This window comes from Rutidosis leptorrhynchoides, chromosome 9 (assembly GCF_046630445.1).
Source record: "Rutidosis leptorrhynchoides isolate AG116_Rl617_1_P2 chromosome 9, CSIRO_AGI_Rlap_v1, whole genome shotgun sequence".
Taxonomy (NCBI): domain Eukaryota; kingdom Viridiplantae; phylum Streptophyta; class Magnoliopsida; order Asterales; family Asteraceae; genus Rutidosis; species Rutidosis leptorrhynchoides.
In genome coordinates, this window is record NC_092341.1 from 40,350,679 (window position 1) to 40,360,538 (window position 9,860).

Here is a 9,860-nt window from a genome sequence, read left to right on the forward strand (position 1 = left end):
AACCAGAAAATTTTGATGTCTATAAATTTAACCACTTAAAATAAATTTTCGTAATTTTAAGAAATTTAGAGAAGAAGTAGAAAAAAATCTAAGTCCTAAAAACTAGAATGGCGAGAAATAAGAAAGAAAAAGATTGCGCGTCGAAAAAGGTCGAAAAATAGGCGTCGAAAAATAAAAATAAGAAAGTAGTGCGAAATACGGCATCGTAAAATTCTAAAGCACCTAAAACTTAATCTAAGGAATAAGCACTTAAGGGATTTTACGGCAAAGCCTAAAAATTCTAGAAGTAAAAATAACTATGGCAAAACTAAACTTAATACTAAAAGTTGCGAATATAGTCTAAAAATCTAAAGGTAATAAAACTAAAAAAAAAAAATTTTTTATAGACAAAATCTTAAAAATATATTTTTTTTATAATTTTTTTTTTTACGTTTTTTTTTTACGTTTTTTTTTTACGTTTTTGTTTTTTTTTTTTTTTTACGTTTTTGTTTTTTTTTTTTTTTTTACGTTTTGTTTTGTTTTTTTTTTTTTTTTACGTTTTTTTTTTTTTTTTTTTTTTTTTTTTTGCAAATATAAATTAAAAATATAGCGTTTTAGTGCTCCCCGGCAGCGGCGCCAAAAACTTGATGATGTAGCGTGAGGGTACGAAATAGTATTATTTTTAATACAAAATACTACAAAATATGACACAAGTTTTATTAATTTACGGATGGGATATACCTAAACCTTGCTACAACACTATAGGCAGTGTACCTAATCGTAGAGTAGTGTAGTTTTTAGTAAGTCCGGTTCGTTCCACAGGGAGCTGGTGATACTTACTATATTTTTAACTATATTTATACAAAATATATATAATTATATAAGTAGTAATATTATTATAAAAGGGGGGTTTTACCGTTTAATGACCGGTTTGTCGATTCTATATTTTAAGCGTAAAGATAAATGACGATAATTAAAGTGCGTAAAATAATGACAATAAATAAAATGACAGTAAATAAAATTGCGAGTAATAAAATGACAGTAAATAAAGATACGATGAGAAATATAATAAAAGAATTATGCTTATTTAAACTTCCGTAATCATGATGTTTGACGTGTTGATTTTAATTTATTACCACGGGTTAATTGTCCTTTGTCCTGATTTATTTGATACGTCTATCTGGTTTTTGTCCATAATAGTCCATCGGTCATAAAAATAAAGTGCGAGTATCCTCGTCAAATTACCCTTATACCCGAAGTCAAATATTCCAACTGATTAAGGATTTAAACTGTGACGCAGTTATCACTTCTGTCAACAATTACACCAGTTATCACTGTATGTAATCCACCCCTGTTTTAATTAGTTTATGAATATTAATTCATCCACTTGATCAGAATGAATAATCAATTACCCAACCCAATTGATTAATTAAATGATTATAACAGATTCCATATGAACATCACTAAATAGGACAACCATAATCATTATTAATTATTAGGTTAATTAATTTGAAGATAGGTTCGACAGACTCCAATGAGTTGTCACTCAATTAGACAATACCCCCCATCTATTAATAGTCAATAGTTCAATTTCCACAAGTGTCGGTCTTTTGCCCAAACCTTAATTATGGTCCAAAGTTCAATAACCCCTTCTTAATATTTTAGCCCAACATCACGATTACTTCGGCTCAAATAAGCATAATAATAACTTAGTTACGATACATTAATGTAAAAAGGTTGAACATAACTTACAATGATTAAAAATAGCGTAGCGTTACACGGACAGAATTTCGACTTACACACTCAAACGATCTCTATCATAAACCTTATTATTATCATAATTTAAAATTAAAATTAAGATTATTGTTATATCTTATTAAGTTAACATTATGATAGAGATATAGAATATAGATATTGATAATTGATATTGATAAATAAGAAAAAGATAGAAAAAGGTGTGTTTTTACATTACGATTACAAAGCCTTTTATAGGCGAATTTAGAAATTGAATTTTCACTTATGACCCCTGAACTATGCTCAATTAACAACTTTTTATTATTTAATATTATTCTTATTATGAATTATTTAAATATTATATTTTATTCTTGTGCATAGTTGACTCGTAATTTTTACACCGTTGCGTCGAGCGTTGAGAGTTGACTCTGGTCCCGGTTCCGGATTTTCGAACGTCCTTGCGTACAATTTTATATTTTGTACTTTGCGTTTTGTAACTTGTACTCTTGTCATTTTTAGACGTTCCTCATCAATAATTTGAACCTTTTTGATTGTATCTTGTACTTTTGAGCTTTTTGGACCTTTGTGTCTTCAATTCGTCGTTTTCGCCTTTTGTCTTCGCACTTATTTAAAATAAACGAATATTACTTGAAAATGGAACAATTGCAACTAAAATCTTGTCTTTCTTGGGGGATTTTGCTATGAAATATATGTTCCTTTTTAGCCTTATCAATTCCCCTTCGATTGGTATTCGGAAGTAGAGGTTGAATATTTTCTGAGATTGCAGTAATGCGACCTTTGAGGTGGAAAACTTTAGCAAGAAGGGTGAATAGAGTGTTGCGCATAGGTTCACCGGTGAGTACATCGTTTTCTCCGATGTTAGGAGGTAAGTTTGGTTCGCGGTAGGGCTCGCCTTCTTCATTTCTCCATCGAGTGAGTAAGTCCCGGACCCACCCCCATCTCCTCCAGAAAGAAAAATAGCTAAACGGTGGAGACACTTCGGGTTCATTGACTTCGGAGTCTACTTCAATACGCATTTCGAAATTGCTTCCGGAACTAATGGAATCCAAGCTAGGTGTAGGATCCATCTCTTATGATCAGTTAGAGGATTTTCGATATGAAATGATTTTCGGTTATCGGATAATATTCTAATTATATAGAATATCTAATATAGTACAGAAGATCCCGTAGATTACGGAGGAAATTAAGGAAACGTGTCAGATAAAGTCTACAGTAACAGATACGCTATGATATGGATTTGTCTATACACTATTCATGCAATCAATGCAGTAAGATGTGTCTAGACTAGGAATGATAAGCAGGTAATTTTTTAAGGATGATAAGCAAATGATTTCCGACTAGAAATGATAAGCAAAACTTTTGACATGCAGACACGGTCGAAGTCCAGACTCACTAATGCATCCTAACGACTTATCAGTTAGACACACTAATGCAGACCTGGTTCGCTAAGACCACCGCTCTGATACCACATGTCATACCCCGTCCAAAATCTTCCTGAACGAATACAATAACATCTGGTACCATTGCGATGAACGAACTTCTATATGCCATGAACGACTCCATGTAAATTGATCAAATGCATAGCGGAAGATTTCTTTCATACCTGAGAATAAACATGCTTTAAAGTGTCAACCAAAAGGTTGGTGAGTTCATAGGTTTATCATAAAACAATAAAATTTATCATTTTGATAGACCACAAGATTTAAATCATGCATGGTACAAATGGGCCCGAATCCTATACCCACCTGTAATGTACATGCGATATATTTTAAATACAGTACACCTTTCTCGTGTACGAAATCATCTTTCATAAATCTTAGTAACCGTACACATATCTTGTGCACAAAAATAACATACACATAACCTGTGTATAAAATCATTCTCTCGATACATAACATTCACTTTTCATTGCTTTCATAGCTTGGCTTGGTAACCGACCTTAACATATAATGCGCATAATAATATCCCCAAAACAGAACATCTCGTCTGTATAATAATCATATAAACTTCGAAGTACTAAACACCACGCCCACTAGCCCTTCCGTCTAGTGAACATTCTGGGCGGGGTGTTAAACCCGGTAGCTACCTTTAGGATTCGCGTCAATTAGGCGTGCACTAATTCTCAAAATTAGTGATGTTCCCTAATTCTTAGGTTACCAAGCAATAATAATCAGGGAAAAAATATTTATATCAATTGTGGCAATTATCACGTCCACATAATTCAATGGTGGCAATTATCACGTCCACATAATTCATTCGAGGAATGTTTTACTTGTGTCTATCTCGTCAAACATTTATAAAAGCATTTCGTATATTCGCAGTTCAAAATGTATTTCAAAAGCATTTAATAAAGCAGTTGTAAAAACAGCGCATGTATTCTCAGTCCCAAAAATATAAAGAGTAAAAGGGAGCAAATAAACTCACCATACTGTATTTTGTTGTAAAAATACATATGACGACATTAAACAGGTGTAGGGTTGGCCTCGGATTCATGAACCTATATCATTTATATATTAACACATGTAATTGTAATCGAATAACTTATATATTATTAATGATATACTTGTTATTTTAATAAATAATATGTTATATGTATTAAATATAGTTTTATGTAACTAATTGTTAATTGGTAAAATAATATTAGTAATAATAAATAAAAAGTTGTATTATTTTATGATAATAATAATAATGATAATCTAATAAAAATAACAATAAAACTACCTTTAAGGAAACAAGCTAAAAATAAACGCCACTGCCCGGGCTCGAACTCGCGACCTCCCGCAAACCCACAAACACTCCAAACCATGTCTCTGCTTAATCATTTCTGTTTTAATATGACCCTTTATTTCTTTTAACCTTAAATGCCTACAGCCTTTTTAATGCAAACCCATTTACATCATCATCTAATCCATCATCTAATCTCATCAATATCGTCATTCATTATCATCATAACACCTAATCATGGTCATAACATAACTCATAATCATAATAACATCACCAATAATTCTCGTGCCTTATCTCGTGTTTAAACCGTGAGCATCATCACCTTAATAAGATATCATCTTTATTATTGATATCATCATCGTCAAGCATCACATAAAATCATAGTTTTCTTCATTATCTCCTAACATCATAATCATCAATATGATCATAACATCATCACCTTAATCATCTAATCTTTTTTTTTATAACATCGCAACATATAGTATTAATATAATCATCATCATGACCTTCATTTCATTATCATCTTAAAACATCATCATATATACATCATCTAACATCATTCGATCTCCATCATCATTCTCACTATCTCTTCGGCCCAAAAGAAAAACAAAGTCTCGGCCCACATAAAAATTGAATCGCAGCCCACCAAAAGTTTCACTAGCCCAACAACACTAAACTTACGGCCCAACTTAGAACAATTATAGGGTTACGGCCCCAACTGCACAACTAATACCGGCTTGTTAAAAAAAATATATGGAGTCCCAATTGGCATTCTTTTATTCAATTGCTTCCTTTTTCATCGATAGGCATGTGGGGTTTTATGTATTGAAAATGTCGGCCATGAAGTTGCCCACATGCCATATTTTAATATCTCATAATCAAGTTGTCCAACACTTTATACTAATATAATCTATTTTGATACAGTTGGTAGTAAATAGAAAAAGAAATAGAAGCCTACAACTGTAGTATTAGCAATACGAGAAGGGAGGAAAAAGTAAAATAAAGGGGGCGATTGATGTGGTGTTTTGTAGCTGCTCGAAGGAGGTGATGGTTCAAGAAAAATGATGACTGTTTTTGGTATTTCATAATTACAACAAAAAGAATAACTCGAAACACTAGCATTAATGGTAGTCGATGAGGGTGGTGAATCCAGGTTGATGGTTGTGGCTATGATGGTTCGATTATGATCAAACCGTAACCGTCACAGCAACGAATAGTAGTAGTGTACCAAAATGATAACGAAATAGGAGGTTGCAGCAGTGTGATTTTGTGATGTTTGAAACAGAAAGATGGTTGTAGCTGAAACGGTTGTGATCATTTCTAAATGGAATAGAAATGAAGATATTAACAATACTTCAAATGTAACGAAAACAGAGAAAAATAGTTTATTAGGGTGGCTTTTGGGTTTGGTTTAAAACAAAGAAAAAAATTGTAGTAGCGTGGTTAATCATGTATCAAAGCAGTAGCAGTACGCAGTTTGATAGAGTGATCAAATGGTTATTGTTTTGGATGGGTTTCGATGGGTTCTTGGTGGTTTGATGGCAAGGATGGTGATCAAAGTGGTTTTGAATGGCGATGAGGTTCAAGGTTTGCAAACAGAAATAGATAGCATGGGTGGTGAGGTTGAAAGGGTGGTTGATGGTGGGTCTTGAAGGTTTACGAATGAGAGGTGGTGTTAAGTAGCAAGCACAAATTTACGATAGTTTTAAATAATGGTGATCGGTTTTGTTGCTAATGGTTGTATGATGTTTGGTAATGGAAGGTGATGGATGTTTAAGTGTTTGGTTGTACAAAGAACTAAGGAAAAGAAAAGGAGAGAAATGCTTATCTTTAGTTGAATTGAAGATGCAATATAAAAAGAAATTAGATAGATGGTTAGTGGAGATGGATGGATATATATTAATATTACTCCGTATGTTTAGTTGTGAGAAAAATAAGAAAATAACACAGTGACTCAAGTTAATCATATCGTGCATCATTAGTTCACAGGTATGATTGATAACAAAAATAATAATATTATAATCAAATCAACAACAGTATGTTCAATCAATAATTTTGGTTCTTCATCCAATTTCCGTTATATGTTCAATCAACATAATCCTTAACTTTAATAAAGTGTACATTACTCGTAATAGTAATATGTATATCTTTCACTAATTCAGATTCAATCATATTGTGTCTTGGTTCAGATTATGGAACAAATTGAGAACAGAATCATAATATAATAATAATTTAATAATTATAATAATTCAAGTGACTAATTAAACGTGTAACAGAAAATTTAGCAGCCACATTTCTTGTCTATTTCTACCGACAGTTTTCACAGAGTGCTATATCGCTTACTAAATAAAGTCGAAACCATATATGTATATTTTACATATATATATCTATATAGGTTTAATAATAATATTATATCATATATTATTTATTTTACATAATTAATTAACTTATATAATATTTTAAATTATTTTTCAAGTTATTTTATATAATTAAATATTTTTATATATACATGTTTATTTGTGAGTAATTGTTCGTGAATCGTCGAGAACAATCGAAGGATAATTGCATATATGAAACAGTTCAAATTTTTGAGACTCAACCTAATAGACTTTGCTTATCGTGTTGAAATCATATAAAGATTAAGTTTAAATTTGGTCGGAAATTTCCGGGTTGTCACACTGTGCTAGAATTTCCGCTGCATTACTTAGAGATGTCTCAATCATGAAACTTTTCCTTTGCATTCGTAGTTTATGTTATTATCAAATAATGACTTTATAACGACCTTTGTATCACGTTATCTTTTGTAAACGCTATCTTTTATGAATGCAAAACTGGTTTTCAAACAGCATGTAGTACTTGACTGTGTAAAGATCCTGTTGTTGACGAATCGTACACGATGGTTTTGTACGGGGCGTCACATTAAGTATCGTGGTAGCCATGTATATTATATTTTTAATATAAATTCGTGGAGGGTGTGTGAGTTTGTCTTAAAAATTAAATAAATTATATGCGGTCCAAATACATAAAGCTCTGCAAAGTTGTCAGCGCAACCTTACATGCACTGATTAGCGTGGCATAGTGGAACTTTTTAAGCAATTGTCCGCGAAACTGTTTGGCTACGGCGCAATTATAAGTTCAATACGATACTTAACAAAACCATCATACGCATATGGGCACTTGAGAATTAGGGATTTGTTTTGAGCTTATGACAAGACTCCTGCAATTTTCTATTTGCCTACGCTTCACCCAACTTCTTCACCAGCATTCGAATTTTTCGTTCTTCTCGTGGGTTGTCGCGCGATGATTGTCACACCCCCAAATAGGACATGGGGTATTTGTGACTAATTATATCAAATCACAGTTGTATAAACGAGAATGACTCTATATGAGATGTTATAGTGAGTTTTGCAGCGGAAGATAAATATATTACACTGTATTTAATAAACAATGCATTAAATGTCTTTAATTGATATGATATGAAATGAAGACTCCAAGCATAGCAAGCAATCATCATCAAATTATCAAATGCAAGTCCTTCAAATTATCCATGAATGACTCGTTAAAATGTTGCTTTCAATTAGCAAATACAAAGCGGAAGCATTATGTAGGACCTGAGAATAAACATGCCAAATAGTGTCAACCAAAAGGTTGGTGAGTTCATAGGTTTATCATAAATAATGATTTCAATAATAGTGTTAGACTACAAGATTTAATAAAGTTGATATAGAAATATCAATATAAAGTGTTGATTGATATAGAAATACCAATCTAAAAGTAATGCTGAGTTTGTAATATCGCGACTAAACAAAGTTACCCCGTGACACTTGTTATTCGTGTCATTGAATCATTATTATGTAGTCAAAGACCAACGGTCAACTGACTAGAGACGTCACTCTCAGTAGCGCTACTCACAATAACTAATTTTGCATCTTATACCTCAGCAATTAACGATATTACGGCAGGGATTTAGCTTGAAAAAGCATGTATATAGCATAAAAGTTTGAGTACTTGTGTCTAAACGTAAAACAGTTATAAAAGTTGCGTATGTATTCTCAGCCCAAAAATATATAAAAAAAGGGAGCTATGAAAACTCACGATACTGTATTTCGTATTTTACGAGTATGATGGCACTGAACAAGTGCAGAGTTATCCTCGGATTCACGAACCTATATCAAGTATATATATATATTAACACATATACTCGTAATCGAATAAGTTTGTATATTATTTCAATTGTTATATTTTTCTATATATATACTTTTATATATACATTCTATATATAAGTATTTATTTGATAAAATGATATTAATAATGATATTGAATAAAGAGTTGTATTATTTTGTAATAACAATAATAATACTAGTAGTAAAAATGATAGTAAACATAATAATGTAAAATAATAATAATAATAATATAGTTCTTATAATATTAATAATACTGGTTATAGTAAAAATGATAGTAATGATAATAATATTAAAAATAATAATAACAATAGTAAAAATGAAAGTTATTATAATACTAATAATTAAAATAATTAAAATGTTATATGTTTACAATAGTAATGGTATTAATAATTTTTGTAATATCTACAATAGTAATAGTAATAATAATAATGATATTACTAGTAAAAATGATAATAATAATAATAATAATAATAATAATAATAATAATAATAATAATAATAATAATAATAATAATAATGATATTTTTGTAAAAATGATGATAGTAATTTTTAATAATAATAATACTACGGATGATAATTATACCTATTTTAATTTTGATAATAATACTAGTAATGATAATATTAGTAATAACAATAATAATAATAATAATAATAATAATAATAATAATAATAATAATAATAATAATAATAATAATAATAATAATAATAATTGTAATTATAATGGTGATAATAATAATAAATGGTAACTAATTCTTTTATTAGTAATAATAATAATAATAACTATAATACTAGTAATAATAATGATAATATCATAAATTATGTTAATGATAATAATAATTAATAATGATAATTAAAAATTACAATAACAATAATAATAATAAGAATAATAATAATAATAATAATAATAATAATAATAATAATAATAATAATAATAATAATAATAATAACAATAAAAATAAAATAGAAACGCTACCTCAAAAGATTAGGCTTTTTAAAAAAAAAAAAACGCCCACGCTCAAGCTCGAACCCGTGACCTCCCACATAATGCAAACACCCTAAACCACTCGTCTGTTACTTTCATTTCTGTTTTAAAACCCAATCAAATTATATATAACCTGTTATTCAGTTTCATCTTCTTCTTCCTTAGGTTTTTCAATCGACCAGAGAACAATAACCATAATAATGAATTTATGATTCCGTTTAAAACTTGTAAACAAAC